This window comes from Rhinopithecus roxellana, chromosome 3 (assembly GCF_007565055.1).
Source record: "Rhinopithecus roxellana isolate Shanxi Qingling chromosome 3, ASM756505v1, whole genome shotgun sequence".
In the NCBI taxonomy this organism is placed as follows: domain Eukaryota; kingdom Metazoa; phylum Chordata; class Mammalia; order Primates; family Cercopithecidae; genus Rhinopithecus; species Rhinopithecus roxellana.
Window position 1 is genome coordinate 83,444,062 of NC_044551.1, and position 15,415 is coordinate 83,459,476.

General features: G+C 37.7%; 1 protein-coding gene across 1 annotated transcript in view; it reads left to right on the top strand.

Moving 5' to 3' along the window:
* Positions 1–2,222: 2,222 nt before the first annotated feature.
* CDH6 (cadherin 6) overlaps positions 2,223–15,415 on the top strand; it is a 137,548-nt gene continuing 124,355 nt past the window's right edge. The window contains exon 1 of the mRNA XM_010378023.2: positions 2,223–2,449. The gene's annotated coding sequence lies outside the window, so the exon portion shown is untranslated. The remainder of the gene's footprint in view (positions 2,450–15,415) is intronic.

Genomic DNA, 15,415 nt, shown 5'->3' on the forward strand with positions numbered 1-15,415 from the left:
AACAAACTAGAAACAGTACTTACACAACTCCAAGTAATCATTTAACCTCAGTAACTCTCGGTTTCTAGTCTCTGAAATTAGAATAAAATAATTCTGGATATTTACATCAATCCTGTATTTGAAGATTAATAATTATTGTGACAAATGTTACTAGAAAGCCTCAAAAATTACATAAAATCCTTTAGTACAAGTGCTGTCTTTTATGTAATTTAATGCTGCCATCTGAACTGTTCAGAAGCAAACGGATTGTCTGCTCATAAAGTAGTTGTTCTAAACACCTTTGACATGTGGCTTAATGGGGTTTGAAGAATAGTATATTGCAAACAATTAGAGGTTTCCTTTGTGAGATATTAACTGCTTCAACAGTTAGAAAATCAACTTCACTATAACCCTCGTCTACCATAAAAATCAGTCAACTTGCACATTTTTTTCTGCTAAAGGTGGTCTTAAAATATGACTTATTTTATTGACATATGTACATATTATATATTCATGTATTATTCTACTACCACATATGCTAATAAATTATACCTGTACATATAATCTGTGGGTCTCTATGTCTGCATACACACCTGCACACCCTTTTACCAATAATATTTCTGCTTCTTGTGTGTTTCAGTTTCACTGCCTTAAACATGTTATGTAACCTCTGCTGTCTCTTTATCAACCTGTTTTCTCTGTCTTAACAGGGAAAATATTACACCACTTGTTGAAGGATGAATTAAATAAAATAGTCACAAAAGTACTTTGTAAGCAGTAAAGGACTACACAGACACACGGAGCTAATATTTCCAATTAAATGTGTAACAAATTCATAACCTGAAGAATGGACTATGAATCCAAAGCAGCTTTCTTCCCCATTCTTTCTGCATATGTGTTTAAAGAGCTCTATGAAAAGAGAATGTTCAGCCTCTTTTCACAAACTGGTAGTAATTCTTCATTCAGGGAAGGTCTTTTCCAGAAAGAAACTCAAGTCTTTCCATCATGCATGTGCAGAACATCTGTGCTAAAACCATTCCATGCACACTTCTTTGAAGCACTGGCTGCCTAGAGGAATACTTTGATTTGGGCTTTATTTAAATGCCTGAACTTCTATTGGAGAAACAAAAGGTTTTCTAGTAAGAGCTCAGCTGGGAACAGGACCAACCTCCAGCCAGTTTAACTACTCAGAGGCCAAGCATCCTGGCATTTCTTAGAGCTCCGTGCAATGAAAATCTCCCTGAGAACTTGCAGCACAGGCGAACAGCTGGTTTGGGAGGCTAGTGACCCTGGGTGCAATCACTGTGGTAATTAGATTTAATTTTCCTAATCAAACAGTGGCTGACTCCATCATGCCTATGTCTCCTATGTAGAAAATCATTACTCTCATTTAATGGTACTTTGACGTGTTTCATATTTTTGTGGCTTAGTACCTTAATATTAGATATTACCTCTTTGTAACTATCAATCTAGCCATTCAAACAACTATGTGTACCAAAGAGTTTAATTTGGAGGTTACCCTACTTAGGCAACTTTCCAGAAGGATCTTCTAACGTTAAGCAGACCTTGAATATCATTGTACGCTCCTCTTCTGCAAGTCTTTTGTATGCTTGTATCAATTCATTTAGAACGATGGCATCAGCCATAAGTCATTGGCAAGCCTGAAGGGTTTGGATTTTGAGTGTTTCTGCAAGCCCAGGGAAGTACGACATCCTGGGGTTACTCCAAAAGAGTAACAGAGATCATGGGGCTACGTGAAAGCGTGTCTTCCTGGAAGGCGAGAAGGAAAGACATGTATGAATCTATCCATGTCTGCTTGCATCTGGAGAACGCCTGTTCATGTTGTAAAAAAAAGCCATCGGTATTGTCATCTCAGGAGACCGGCTTGTTTTATGTGTGTGCATGTTATACGTGCTATCACACGAAACTGGCCAACTGATAGTGTGACGAGGTACTGTGTCCCTGGGAATTGCAATTGCTTGGTCGGTGAAAAAAAGAACATCAGACCGTTGCTGATAATAGCACAAGGTGCATTTTGATAGTGTAAAAGAGGAAACAGATGTAGTCATACAAGTTCTGAGTATATCTTAAACCCCTGCCCAAGGGAGAAAAAAAGAAAGAAAGAAAAGGAAGGGAAAGCCTGGGGCTGAAGGAGTGTTACAGGGAGCGAATTGCTCAGGACTTCAAACACTGGGAGTCATTCTGTCAAGGGGAGGGGGCGGGCGGGGGCAGGCACTGGGCCTCTTTAACAAAGTCCTCCTCTCTTTGCTCCCTCCCACTTCATTCACTTGCAAATCAGTGTGTGCCCACAAGAGCCAGCTCTGCCGAGCCCGTAACCTTCGCATCCCGAGAGCTGCAGTTTCAGCCGCAAGAGCAAGAACGGCAGAGCCGGCGACCTGCGGCGGCGGCGGAGGCAGGAACAGCCTGGGCGGGTCGTAGGGTCTCCGCGGGCGCAGGAAGGCGAGCAGAGGTGGGTTCGGGCTCCGTTGGCTGTGTATACATCTCCCATTTTTTTTAATTCTGTAGCGTTGATGAAAGCCAATCAGAGAGAGAGCCCTCTCCGCCCAGTGGGTGCCGCGCGCCGGAGTTGGGAGGGATGCTCTCAGCCTGCGAGCCCGGGTCGGGGCGGGCGCACCGGTCCGGCTGCGCGGGCGGCGCTGCTGCCGCTGCTCAGGACTGACGCCTCTTCCCGGGGAGCCTGGGCGCCGCTCCTCCGCCTCCTGGTAAGACCGATCCGCCGTGGGGCTGGGTGGGGGCACGGAGAAGCGGGCCGCCGGAGAAGAGCCCGCTGCCTTTCTCTACGCCGGCAGAGGCTGCCAGGAGAGCTCCGGTATTTGCAAAGTTGGCTGGTCAATTACCAAAGGGCGCTGGTGCGTGCAGGACCCGCTGAGCCGTTTGGGGCTTGATTTATCTCCACCTGCCCGCATCATAAGGGTCTGTGCGGTGACTGCTTGAGCTGAGTTACATTTCTTAGCTTTGGGGGTAAAGCAGAAAATCAGATAGTCTGAAAACTCTGGAATGCTCCCAGTAGGGAAAACTTAAACTAAAGAGACGATTTGGCTGGGAGAAGGAGCAAAAGAAAACTGTTAGCTTGCATGTTCCGGGCAACGCCTGCCGGCTCATCTAGGACAGAAATGCTTAGGTTGCGAGGAAAGTCCAACATTGGACTCCGAAAATGGAGCACACTGTCCAGGGAAAAGTCATGTGGAAGGCGCAGCTCGCTCGTGCTCCTCCACGGCTGGTCAGGCTCAAATCTGGGGGATAAAGCCTTCCCCGGACTGATTGAAGAGTAGTTGGAGTGAGCTTGGTTTTAGGTGCCACATGCAGGAAAATTGGAGCCCCCAATGCGTTAATCCCAGAATTTAATAAAAAGGGACGCTGCAATGTGGACTGCAGCAGTTGCACAGCTGAGATTACTTCTGTAGTTAGATATTCTGCCATGAGTTACCGTAGATCTCGAGATGGCAGATGCTAGAGAGGTCAGCGTGGTGCTAAGAAGTGTTGTCACTGCTGCAATAAAATCCATATTTTATGGGGAGTTAAATGCAGGTCTCTGTTAGTGCAAGGGGCTGGCCACCTGAGTTAACTATGACTCAGAACATTCAAGAACCAAGAAGTTTAATCATCTGGAATAGCCATACGTTTCTCTCTCCCACTCTCATTTAAAAAAAAAAAAATTAAATTATGATAGTCACACTATACAGTTGTATCAGACCGTGTCTCTGCGAATCTTCACTTTCACTTCGTAAAGCACACAGTGGGAAAGAAGGAAGAGGTTTTCCCTGCAAGAATGTTGCAGGAGTGGCTGTTGTGTACATATATGGCTGCTCTGGAGGGGTGCAGACCAAAATATGGGCTTTCTGAATGGTTAATTATCCAGGGGGTTGCAAACTCCTCCCTGTGTTGGAAAAGGAACCCGGGGATATGCCTAGTTAATGTACAACTCTTCCAAGAAGGACTAACAAATATGCTTATACGAATTTTGCCAAGAGTTGCTTATTTTATTTATTTTCTTACTGAAAGCTTTATCTGAAAAGGAAAACCCTTAAGATTTTACTTTGAGAGAGACAGAGGAAAAAAGAACTCTTCCAGTTTCACTCGAGACTTGAGCATCATCCCTTGTGTAATAGTACTTGCATGGCTCTATGCTTGCTATTTTAGAGAACCGTAAAACCAGTTGTGTGAAGAAAGGGGTATACTTGAGCAGATGTCTTCATTATGTCATAACCAGGAGGGCAAAGTTTATGCCAGAGGCCAGATTGTCAATGCAGAGCTCAGACACTTAAAAGAAATCCAACAATTGACTGGAAAATGCAATCATATAGGATTGTATCTCATCCCCTTTTGCTCTTTGGCGTGTTCTAATTAAAAAGGTACTGAAGGAAAATAAAACGCAGATATTTTCCCACCTAATGTAACGGTTCATGCCATACTTTTGAAGCAGAGGAAGTAACCAATTTCTTCAGAAAAACTAAGAGGCAGCAGCCCATTTTTGAAGGAAAATGGCACCAATTCAGTTCTACTGTATTTGTGTCTACAATTATCTTTTGCTACCATTACAAGAAAGTGATAAGTTAGTATCTCCATAGGGACTTTTAGTCCCTTTACTATCTGACTTTTACACCAATTTATTGCACTTACATTTTGTACTGCTAACTCTGCAAAGATAATATATGGAAACATAATCATTTTCTACCAACTTGCCTACTATCGAAAAATGTGTGCCCTACCTCTTCCACCCACCACTTCCATCAGCTTTGCAAGGAAAAACTTACTGAGGCACTCTTCCTTTTTAAGAAAAAAAAATGTATCTTGCAAAATACTGTTTGAGACACTTGAAAACAGCTAAACATTTTCTAGAAAGCACAGCTACAGTCACAGGTTATTATAGGATACTGCATTATTATAGCAATACATTGCAACAAGTTCTGATAATTGGGACTAATTGAGTGAATGTCCCACATAGGGATTTCTTTCAAAGGAACAAAATGTGACAAATATTCTGAGTGAAACTACAATCTTCCTAACAAATTGAAATGTGTGGTCCCCTCTTCTGGCCCCGTAGTTGCTTTGCAGTCATGAATGCCAATACACTAAGGCTGAAACCTTTGAACTATTCAAACTTTTTTTAGTTGGAAGGGACCTCTAGTGGGTCACTCCATGCATTTCTCCCTGGAGTTCAGTTGCAGAATGGATTTTGTTATCTAAGATGAGAGTATAACAACTTTTTCTCTGTAAACAAGTTAGTATTCTCTAAGCACTATCTTAATATTTGTGACAGGTCAAATCATTATTGCTATTATTTCTGTAGTTCCTCTAATTTAGGGGACTTACAAATATTTTTATGGTTTTCTGAATATCTAGACTTTTGGTAACTGCTGGATGGTTCCAAATGAAAGCAATGGCCAATTAATAAAGAATTTACCATCATCAATATAAGATTTTCTTGTTTCTGACCTTTCCAAGACTCTACTTCCTTACTTCTAATTTACCCAATAATAATAACATTACATTTAGAACTCCAAAAGTTCTACGTGAAGAGTTCCCCCCCACCCACCCAACAACAAAAGAAATATTTGCAGGAAAAAAAGTACAATGACTGTTTCAGAAATCCGTGAACATTCACAAGTTATCCAAAAGATGTTTAGATACCTGTGTCACCCTTTCTCCAGGTTTTTTCTGTTTCATTTCTTTCCTTGATGTATCACAATACATTTTAGGTAACCTACTCCTTAAAATACTCTGCCTGGAACTTGGAGTAAGATAACTTCTGTAGGGTGAATCAGCCTCTTCTGCTGACAGCCTGCAGGTTTCAACTTCCAATTTAAAAATCTGTTCTAAAGTTTGAAATGTGTTCCAAATGAGATAACATCCGGCAAAATCCAGTCGCCTTGTGCTTCTTGCTTAGTCACAGCTGCTTATTCTTTGGTGTCCATCAGAATTAGGGTCTCGCTTATAAAAATAACAAGCAGTGACTCAGTCTGAATTGTATTCTTAATAGTGTTTCAACCTAGCAGTGTCTACTGAGCACGCTTTATTTACTTCACAAAAAAGTGAAAACGTAGATAACCAAACCTTCTCTGGTTTAAATATTTTTCTGAATAATGATTCTAAATTCAGAGACTCAAGAACATTATGGTAATAGGAGAATTGCAGAAAGAAGAAGGCATACACACACACGCAAACATAGCACCCAGTTGTGACAGTGTTCCAAGAATATTAGAAAAGAAATACAGAAATGCAGCCTTCAGGCTGATTTTCTTTTCTTCTTCTTTTTTTTTTTTTTTTTTTTTTCATGTTGTTTTCTCCATTGGGATTTTTATTTTATTTTGAAGACAGATGAGTGCTTGAAGCACTTTCCTCAAACTAAATAATAGTAATATTCTTGTTCAAGTTTGCCTCTTACAAAGATTAACTGGTCTACTTTTTTTTAAGTTTCTATTCATACAGAAGCCTCTCTTTTTCAAAGCAATTTTATGAGGAACTTCAGGTTCTCTCTAATTAACTATTGAACCATATGTATATAGTGTTTGTGATGCTATCACCCACAGAGTAGGAAGATAAGGGAAGAGGGGAGAATATAAATAACCCTTCAAAAAAGTGGTGCACTTAAAATTACTACAAAATAGTTGGGTCAGAGGGAGCCATCTATAGCCAACAGTCTAGTTCTTCAAAATTGAACTATCCAAGAAATTTTCAACTCTTCCAACAAAGAAAACTTATTGAAGGCTGAATGCTCTGAGCACACATTCATAAATGTAGGGTAGACACATATGCAGAGACTATTCGAGATTATTTCATCTTATTTCATCTGGTTAATATCTTTACACTAATACCGTTGGGAGCTGGTTTCTTCCAGCAATCAGATCACCTTGCTGTGATTTATAAGAGGTAGAGTTTCATTAATGCCAGAGTGTTAATATTAAATTTGATTTGTCATGTAAATGGGCAGCATGGGTTGCAAGCTTTTCTTAGTATATGTAGGTACTATCTTGTGAGAGAAATGACTTATGAAGAAGATGAGGCACATAAAGCCAGCATACCACAGGGTATGATTTATCTTCATATTTCAGCACTTGAAAGAACACTGTGTTTTTCTCTTTCTCTAATTTCCTAAATTGGTAGGTCTGGCCAAAAGATATCCAAGAGACCTAATAAGTTATAGGAAGAGAAAACAGCAAGAAAAAATTAACTTCAAGAAGTGTCCAAGTGAGTAAAATGGAAAGAGATGAGGAGGTAAATTTTTGCAGCAGAGGGAAACATAAGAATAGAAATAGAATCAAAATTGCGATTTTTACATAGGGTGCATTTTCCTCTTTATAAATAGTGCTACTGTTAAATGCCACTTTATAAACATAATTGCATCATTAACATATTTATACACAGTACTCTTCTCTACCATAAAGTGCAAACTTGAAAATTACCTTTAAAAAATCACCATCTAAGGGAGATAACCCTGGGTGGATGGTAAATTAACCAGAGGAATATCTTTTTTAAAGTGGTCTGAAATCACATCAGAATCAAGGAAAAGATTTTATTGGTGCGTTGAAAAATATCAGCTCTTTTCCTTCTATTATCTTTATTGTCCTGCATGCTAAATAGAAAAACTGTATATTCCTCTGATGCCTACAATCCAAAGTATACAGTAATAATATAGATCCGCCGGGCATGGTGGCTCAAGCCTATAATCCCAGCACTTTGGGAGGCCGAGACGGGCGGATCACGAGGTCAGGAGATCGAAATCATCCTGGCTAACACGGTGAAACCCCATCTCTACTAAAAAATACGAAAAACTAGCCGGGCGAGGTGGCGGGTGCCTGTAGTCTCAGCTACTCGGGAGGTTGAGGCGGGAGAATGGCGTAAACCCGGGAGGCGGAGCTTGCAGTGAGCCGAGATCGCACCACTGCACTCCAGGCTGGGTGACAGAGCGAGACTCCGTCTCAAAAATAATAATAATAGTAATAATAATAATAATAATAATATAGGCCAAGTATTCTACTTATCACCCATTTGGATCCCGTGTGTGATATAGCATGATGAAAGGCAGAGCTACAAGACAGCAAGCCCCCATCTCTTTTACATGGTGTGTGTATATATATGCTCAGAGCATATATATCTACACACACACACATATATATAGTGGATAGAAGGAAAAGAGTTGATAACTATGTATGTGTATATATGGTATATATATGGTGTATATATGTATATATATACACTTTACATGGTATATACACACACATATGTGTGTATATATGCTCAGAGCATATATATCTATAACCACACATATAGATATATATAGTGGATAAAAGGAAAACAGTTGATAATATATATGTGTGTATACATATATACATATATCCAGCAAAGATTTAAAAAACCACTATTTTGGCTCAGAATTTTTATACATTCAAATAATAATGATAATAAATAATAAACTAACCTTTACTGAGCTTTTCTAAGTCACACCCTGTTCTAAGTATTTTACATGCATTTAGCATAGCAATATTTACACAGTAAATCAAAATGACCCTGCTATACTTGTATCCTCTTTACTTAGCCCTTTTTTGGTTTGAATTTCCAGGGAATCTCCGTTTCAGCCAAGCACTTAATGAATGTGCTGTTAACAAACAATTGTGATGTCTTGAAGTAAAAGTGTGACTCTCTCTGAGAACTGCAGAGCAGCAGAGGGCATGGGAATGATTTTATTATTTTGACCAGAGCTTGGCAGATGTGAAAGCTAAGGAAGATGTTTTTTAAGTTATTCATTTTTGAAAAATATTCTGCAAGCGTGTGTCAGAATTTATAATTGTAGTAGAAAGCATTGTGTGGGCCATTTTTCTGAACATAATGATGGTACCTTTTATAAGAGAATAAACATCTTCTCCTGCCTTCAGAGGGATCTTTATGAGGGAGGGAGTATTTCAGGAAGGTAGCTAAAATGACATCTGTTCATTGCATTGAGATGGGAGAGACACCTCAACCTCACAGCACCCACTAAGGGCATCAGGCCATTCTCAGCTCGTTGACATTACCATGGATGTAGCATTTGGGACTCTGGGTAGAGCTAAGTAAGATAGTGTTTGTGTCCTTCCTTATCTGATAAGTAAAAGTATTTTATTTTATGACCACAATTATTTCATTACTTCATTACTATCACAATTTGGTATTTGTTCTGAATGATTTACCAAGTAAAATTTCAAACACACACACACACATATACACACCACTACTATGCCACCAGAAGACAATCCCCACAAAAACAAGGAAAGAAAGAGGGAGGGAGGAAAGGAGAAAGGGAGGGAAGGAGGGAGAGAGAGAGAGGGAGGAAGGGAGGGAGGAAGAAACCCTCTTAATACAGTCACATTTTATATGGTTGACATTGATGAGCCATTTTCATTATATTCTATTCTTTCTATTGCCACCATTCAAAAAGTCATGTCGTTAATCTAGCCTTCAAGGAAAGTTTGATCATTAGAAATATAATCAGAGAATGTGAGACACAGGAAGGTGCTTAAAGATGACTTTATCTAATACTCTTCATTTAACTGTAAGATAATTGATGACCAGAGAGATGAATGACTCATCCATGGATATATTTGATTTATTTTGTTCTGTTATCTCTATCTTTCTCTGCTGTGGCTTGATTTCTAGTTGTTGCATGTTATTGCTTTTTATCATCACCATTTAATTCTGGCATTAAAAAGTAAAAAGGAAATTTAAATCCAGAATATTATTACTTATAAGTATTCTGTGAAGGGACAAATGTGGAAACTTGTGGTGAAGATAAGGATGTAGGCTTCTTTAGGAATTTCATGTGTTCCTACATTTTGTAAATTTCCTATTGCAAAGAAGAATTAACAATTTCCCTCAAAATATTGACCATTGCTAGGGAGACATATGATAAGGTTTGGGGTTTTGTTTTATTTGTAATGGCTTGATGGCAGTTTTGAGTAAGCCTAATCTAAATCAGTGATTCCCCAGGAGACCAAGTTGTATCCATCTTTGAAACAAAAAATTATTAGTGGTTAGATATGAAAAATGATGACAACCTATTGTGTTTCTCACAAATCTCAATTTGTTTGATTTAAAGAACTCAGACAGTGACCTTCCCACTGCTTTGAAGTTAAAATGTCAATTCTTTCATGGAAATATGGGGAAAGATTATGATGGCTTTTTCCTTGGCAAAATTTAAATTTGGCAAGTAACTCAATGTCAATCCTCTCCCTTTTAAAAAGTAAAATTGTTAATGTTCCATGAAATCCGAAAATCTGGGGACCACTGGTTTATACAATGACTGACATCATGTTGAAAAATGATTGACCTGGTTCTCTTCCTTCTTATCTGGATGAACAAAAAGTAAAAGGGAATTATAATTATATTTAAAACACCAAAAAGACAAACTAAACAAAAACCATTTAATCAAAAGGTATCCTTGGGTCTCTTAATTAAAACTTACAGAGATTAATACTAACGTTTGGAATACTAATATGATCTTTGACCATATTAACAGATCCTCAAAAAAAATATGCTTTGCCAAGCTCATGGCCAGAATGTGTCATTAATAATGAATTTTCCCACTTGATTACACAGTGGATAATTCAGTGGGAAATGAAAAGTTTTGAATTTATATCTAACTCCATAAGCCGGAACAAATACAGCCCACCTTAACTATGTAAATTATAAAATGGGTGTCTTTTTTTTTCTAAAAGTGAACTTTGTATACTTGTAGACAAAAATTTACTAACATGTTGGTCTGTATTTTGAGGTATGCATTCAAAAAGCAATTGCCTTCTAGTGTATAGTATAGATTTCAGTCATTAAAATGAGCTTATCATATTTTTGACTACAAAGCTTAAATCTCCTTTTGCAGAATTAAAAAAGAAAGTGTTTCATTAATCTACTATCATCCATTTTAAAATATTTGCAGGCCAGGCATGGTGACTCATGCCTCTAATCTCAGCACTTTGGCAGGCTGAGGCGGGCGGATCAACTGAGGTTAGGGGTTTGGGACCAGCCTGATCAACATGGTGAAACCCCGTTTGTACTAAAAATACAAAAAAATTAGCCAGATGTGGTGGTGGGCACCTATAATCCCAGCTACCCAGGAGGCTGAGACAGGAGAATTGCTTGAACCCAGGAGGCAGAGGTTGCAGTGAGCCCAGATCACGCCATTGTACTCCACCCTGGGTGATAAGAGCAAAACTTTGCCTCAAAAAAATATATATATACACACACACCCCTATATATATGCAACTGTATGTATATATACACACACATATTTATACATATATACATATATGCATATATATGTATATATAACATATATGTAACTATATGTATGTATATATACACACATATATATATGCAAAATGTATATATATTTGCAGCTGCTCAGTTTCATACTCAACAAAATATCCTAAGGTCCCCTTAGCAACAGGTTCTAATTTAACACCAATCAAAATGGCGTGTGGTTAGTCTAATTACCAATGCAAACTGATGAAATCTGCCATGACTGTTATATTACTGCTGACTCTTCATTTGAACCAAATTCAGTGACTTTTCTCCCAGCAATTATTCTCATATTAAGCTACTTGTTTAAAAGTATCTAGTAGAGATATTGTCAGTGTTTCATAAAGGATTAATTCTATTAGTGTGGCCTTGTGATAAATATCAGTGCCACATTTTCACTCTCTGATTCACCTGCCTTTTTATAAAGAGAGAGAGAGACGTTTCAGGCATGTCTTAATTAAGACAACAGAATGAAGTGGAGTCACTTACAAGTTAATGTACCCGGGAGGAGGTGGTCCCAAACCTCCAGATACAAAAAGTGCCTGCTCAGCAATAACTTTTGCATTCATAGCAAATGCGATTACCTGGAAGAAAATTGCATTTAAGATAAGAGTGCAGGAATGTCTAATGCAAGTGCTATATTTAGATATTTTGTCTTATACTTTTTCTTCTTCCTCAAGTTCACTTTTAATTCTGTTACCACACTCCAAAATATCTTTCCAAAGAGCACTGTGGTTTGTTTTTCTTAGAAAACATTTTCTTCTTGAATTTAAATAGGGCATGTACTTTGTGTTCCAAAAAGCAATGAAATTAAATTGAAGAGATGATCTTAGTACATGAGTGGACAGAGCAAGGTGCTTAGTGATTATCCGAATAACCACTTTTTCCCCAAATGTAATACAAAGGAGGATGGGTACTTTATTTAAAATATGAAGTTGGAAGCAACATAAGAGTAAAGTGCTCTCAAGCAACTGAGTTTAATTTGATATAATAAAAGATTTCAATGAGGTGGGCAGAGAAAGGAGAAATTATTGAAACCCTAGGCTGGATTAATTGGGCACTATAGAATAAAAAGTTTGCTTTGCACCTTTGAGGTTCTGAACATTAACTGAGCATATGTTTGCTTCCCAATTTCTCACTAAACCAAAATGGATTTTTAAATGGCTTGTTTCTCTTTTTTCTTTGTACAATAATCTTTTTATCACAGCTGGTTAGAGAAACCAACCACAGAAGACGAGAGCCAAACTTGTCCCATTTTGGATTTTAAAATATGCACTAATGTCTATAATCTTATAAAAGACTTTAAAGCAAGAAGTGAAATTTGGACTGCATGTTAAGCTCCACAATCCAAAAAAGCAGCTACAAGACTCTGACTACTAAGGAGATGCTGAGTTTGTCAAGTACTTTCCAATTTAGGTTTTCCCTGATTGACAAGTGTTCCTAAGAATGATATTCAGCCAAGACTTTTAGAAAATCCACTATTTAATTCCCTGCAGAGCAAAAGCCCACCTGATACAAACATAAGATACTTTATGGAATAAATAAATCCAGGTTGGGGGAGAAATGAGAAAATGGTTTTAAAATATCACTTTTCCATCTCAAGATGAGAGTTTTAAGATGAGGGCATCCCTTGTAACTGTAAGCACATAGGGAAGGCCCAATAAATGCTTACTAGGTGAAATTCTTCTCATGTAAGCTACAAAAGCACCTCTTAAGTATTTTCACAACTGATTTATTGTTCAAGCTTATTCATGCCAGTGAAAATACAACTTTTCTATCTCATGCTAACAACTTAATTTTTTATAATTCTGACCACTTTCAAATGAGCCTACTTCGAAGGAAGCCCTATCAGTGGTGTCCTGAGAGCCAGGAAGACTAAGCAAATTGATAGGGCAACCCAGCTTCAACAACGGGGCCACCAGCCCTCACCTTCCTCCAGGCAGGCATTTTATTAAGGTTGGTATTCAACATTGTTGCCTGGAGCCTGATTAATAATTTATGCCTTCCTAAGCAGATTAGCAGAATTCTGTCATTTTGATTTTTTAATTCTTAGTTTGTGTTTGGAAACAGAACGTACCCCCTGAGTTTACACTTTTAACATATTTTATTTTTTAGAATTCATATCTAAACCAAACAATGTCCTTGCCAAGAATTATTTTCTCTTACAGTTTTAGTATCCATGTGTGTTACCATGTATTTTCTATAATAAATAAAACAATTACTTATTTTCTAAGTGAATGACTTTTTTTTGCCTCTCTTCAAATAATCCTATATGTTCTTATTAAAGTATTTTGAATTTTGTTACTTAAGGATTAAAAATAAGAAAGATGATTGGGGAAATGGAGTAGAATAATAAAACCTAACACTTAGCACTTACAATATTTCAGGCATCATTTTAAATATCTTACATGAATTTAATGTTCACAACAAGACTTTCAAGTAAATACTGTCAATCTTCTCAATTTTAAAGATAAAACTAGGGAACAGAACAGTTACGCAACTTGCCCAAGGTCACACAGTTGGTTCTTTTTGGAGCTAAAATTAAATTGTGGCACCTTTGAGAACCCACATTGTTTTAACTATTGCATTCTTGGCCTTTTGTGCTCTATATACATGTACTGAGATAATAGACAGAATAGATAGATGACAGGTAGATGATTGATTGATAGATAGATAGATAGATAGATAGATAGATAGATAGATAGATAGATAGATAGAATAGATGGAAAATATATAGATAGATAGATAGAAGACAGGAAAGATAGATTCAAATGTATGAATCTTAAATACAAAAAAAGTCAAAGGTGTATGGATTGTATATATACATACATATTATATGTAACATGTACACATTTCTCAGGGCTTAAAAATACAGTTAGAAAGAAAACTCATTTTCTTTTTCATCCTTCAGTGAGTGTATAAGTATATTCTTTAACAAGTGAGATCAATTAATTATAGCCCAAAGCAATAGATTTCAGCCTCATAGAGGCCTTTTAGCTTTAGACCTGTCTGCTTTAATTTGAGTCAGTCTTATAATCACTTACTCTTGGTCCCAAGGAAAACCTCGCAAGGATGTTTGAAAGGTTCAGATTCATCATTAATTACTTTATTCATTCTATAATGTTTATTGAGGGCCCCTGTGCTCAGTTCTAGAGAGAAAGCAGGTAACAAGACAAATATACATTGACTAGCAATTTAGGGAAAATAGATTATTTCCTCATACTCTATCCAAGACCAATAATACTAGCTTTGTATATAATGAATAGAATATTCAGAATTGATTATGTTTTCTATTCTCCCATACTTATATCTTACATTAATACAGAAATTAGCTGTCAGTTTCATGATTTGTAAGGTGTCTATTCATCTTCAGGTTTGACTTTGAACCTCCTACTCAGCTTAGAAAGAAACACCATACCTCCCTTCACTACCAAAAATTTAACATGGTTTTATATTTTTGATGGTATGCCTCAGAATATTTTCATGGTGGTTCCTTCACTAATCCCTACAATTTCCCCAGTGAATTTGCCACAAAGCACAAAGCCATACATACACTGGTCAGTCGAAATGCAGTTCATCAAGAAACCAGTCTACACAAGAAGACTAGTTAAAATTTAGGATTGAGGTGATGGGATTTCAATTCAACTCAGCCATTTAATGAATACTTTTGGGCAAAGCATTGTGTCGAGCACCACAGATAATGCCATGCTTCGATGTCAGATGAGGTGCAGTCTGTGGTCGAGATTAAACATGACCATTAAAAGCTGCTATTTTACAAAGTTAACTCTTTCAGAATTCATGTCTTTTAGTCATGAAATCTATTGGCCTCTACCATTGCAAACTTTGGAGTTGAGTGTGTTGACACTCACACTCCGTGCTAATATCCAGCTGACCAGTGCTCCCACTCATCTTTACCTGGCCAAATCTTATTGGATCTTCAGGGCAAAGACCAAGAATCTGCTTCTCCAAGAAGCATTCTCTGACCCCCACCTACCTGTCTCGCTCTTAGCTTACATTCCTCATGGTGTGAGTGTGTCAGAGCCTTTACTTAGTCTAAGTGTAACTGTAAAAACATCTTTTCAAAAGTATCTGCATGACTGTCTAGGTCTCACCTATCAGACTGTAAGCATCTGGAGAACAAAACCAC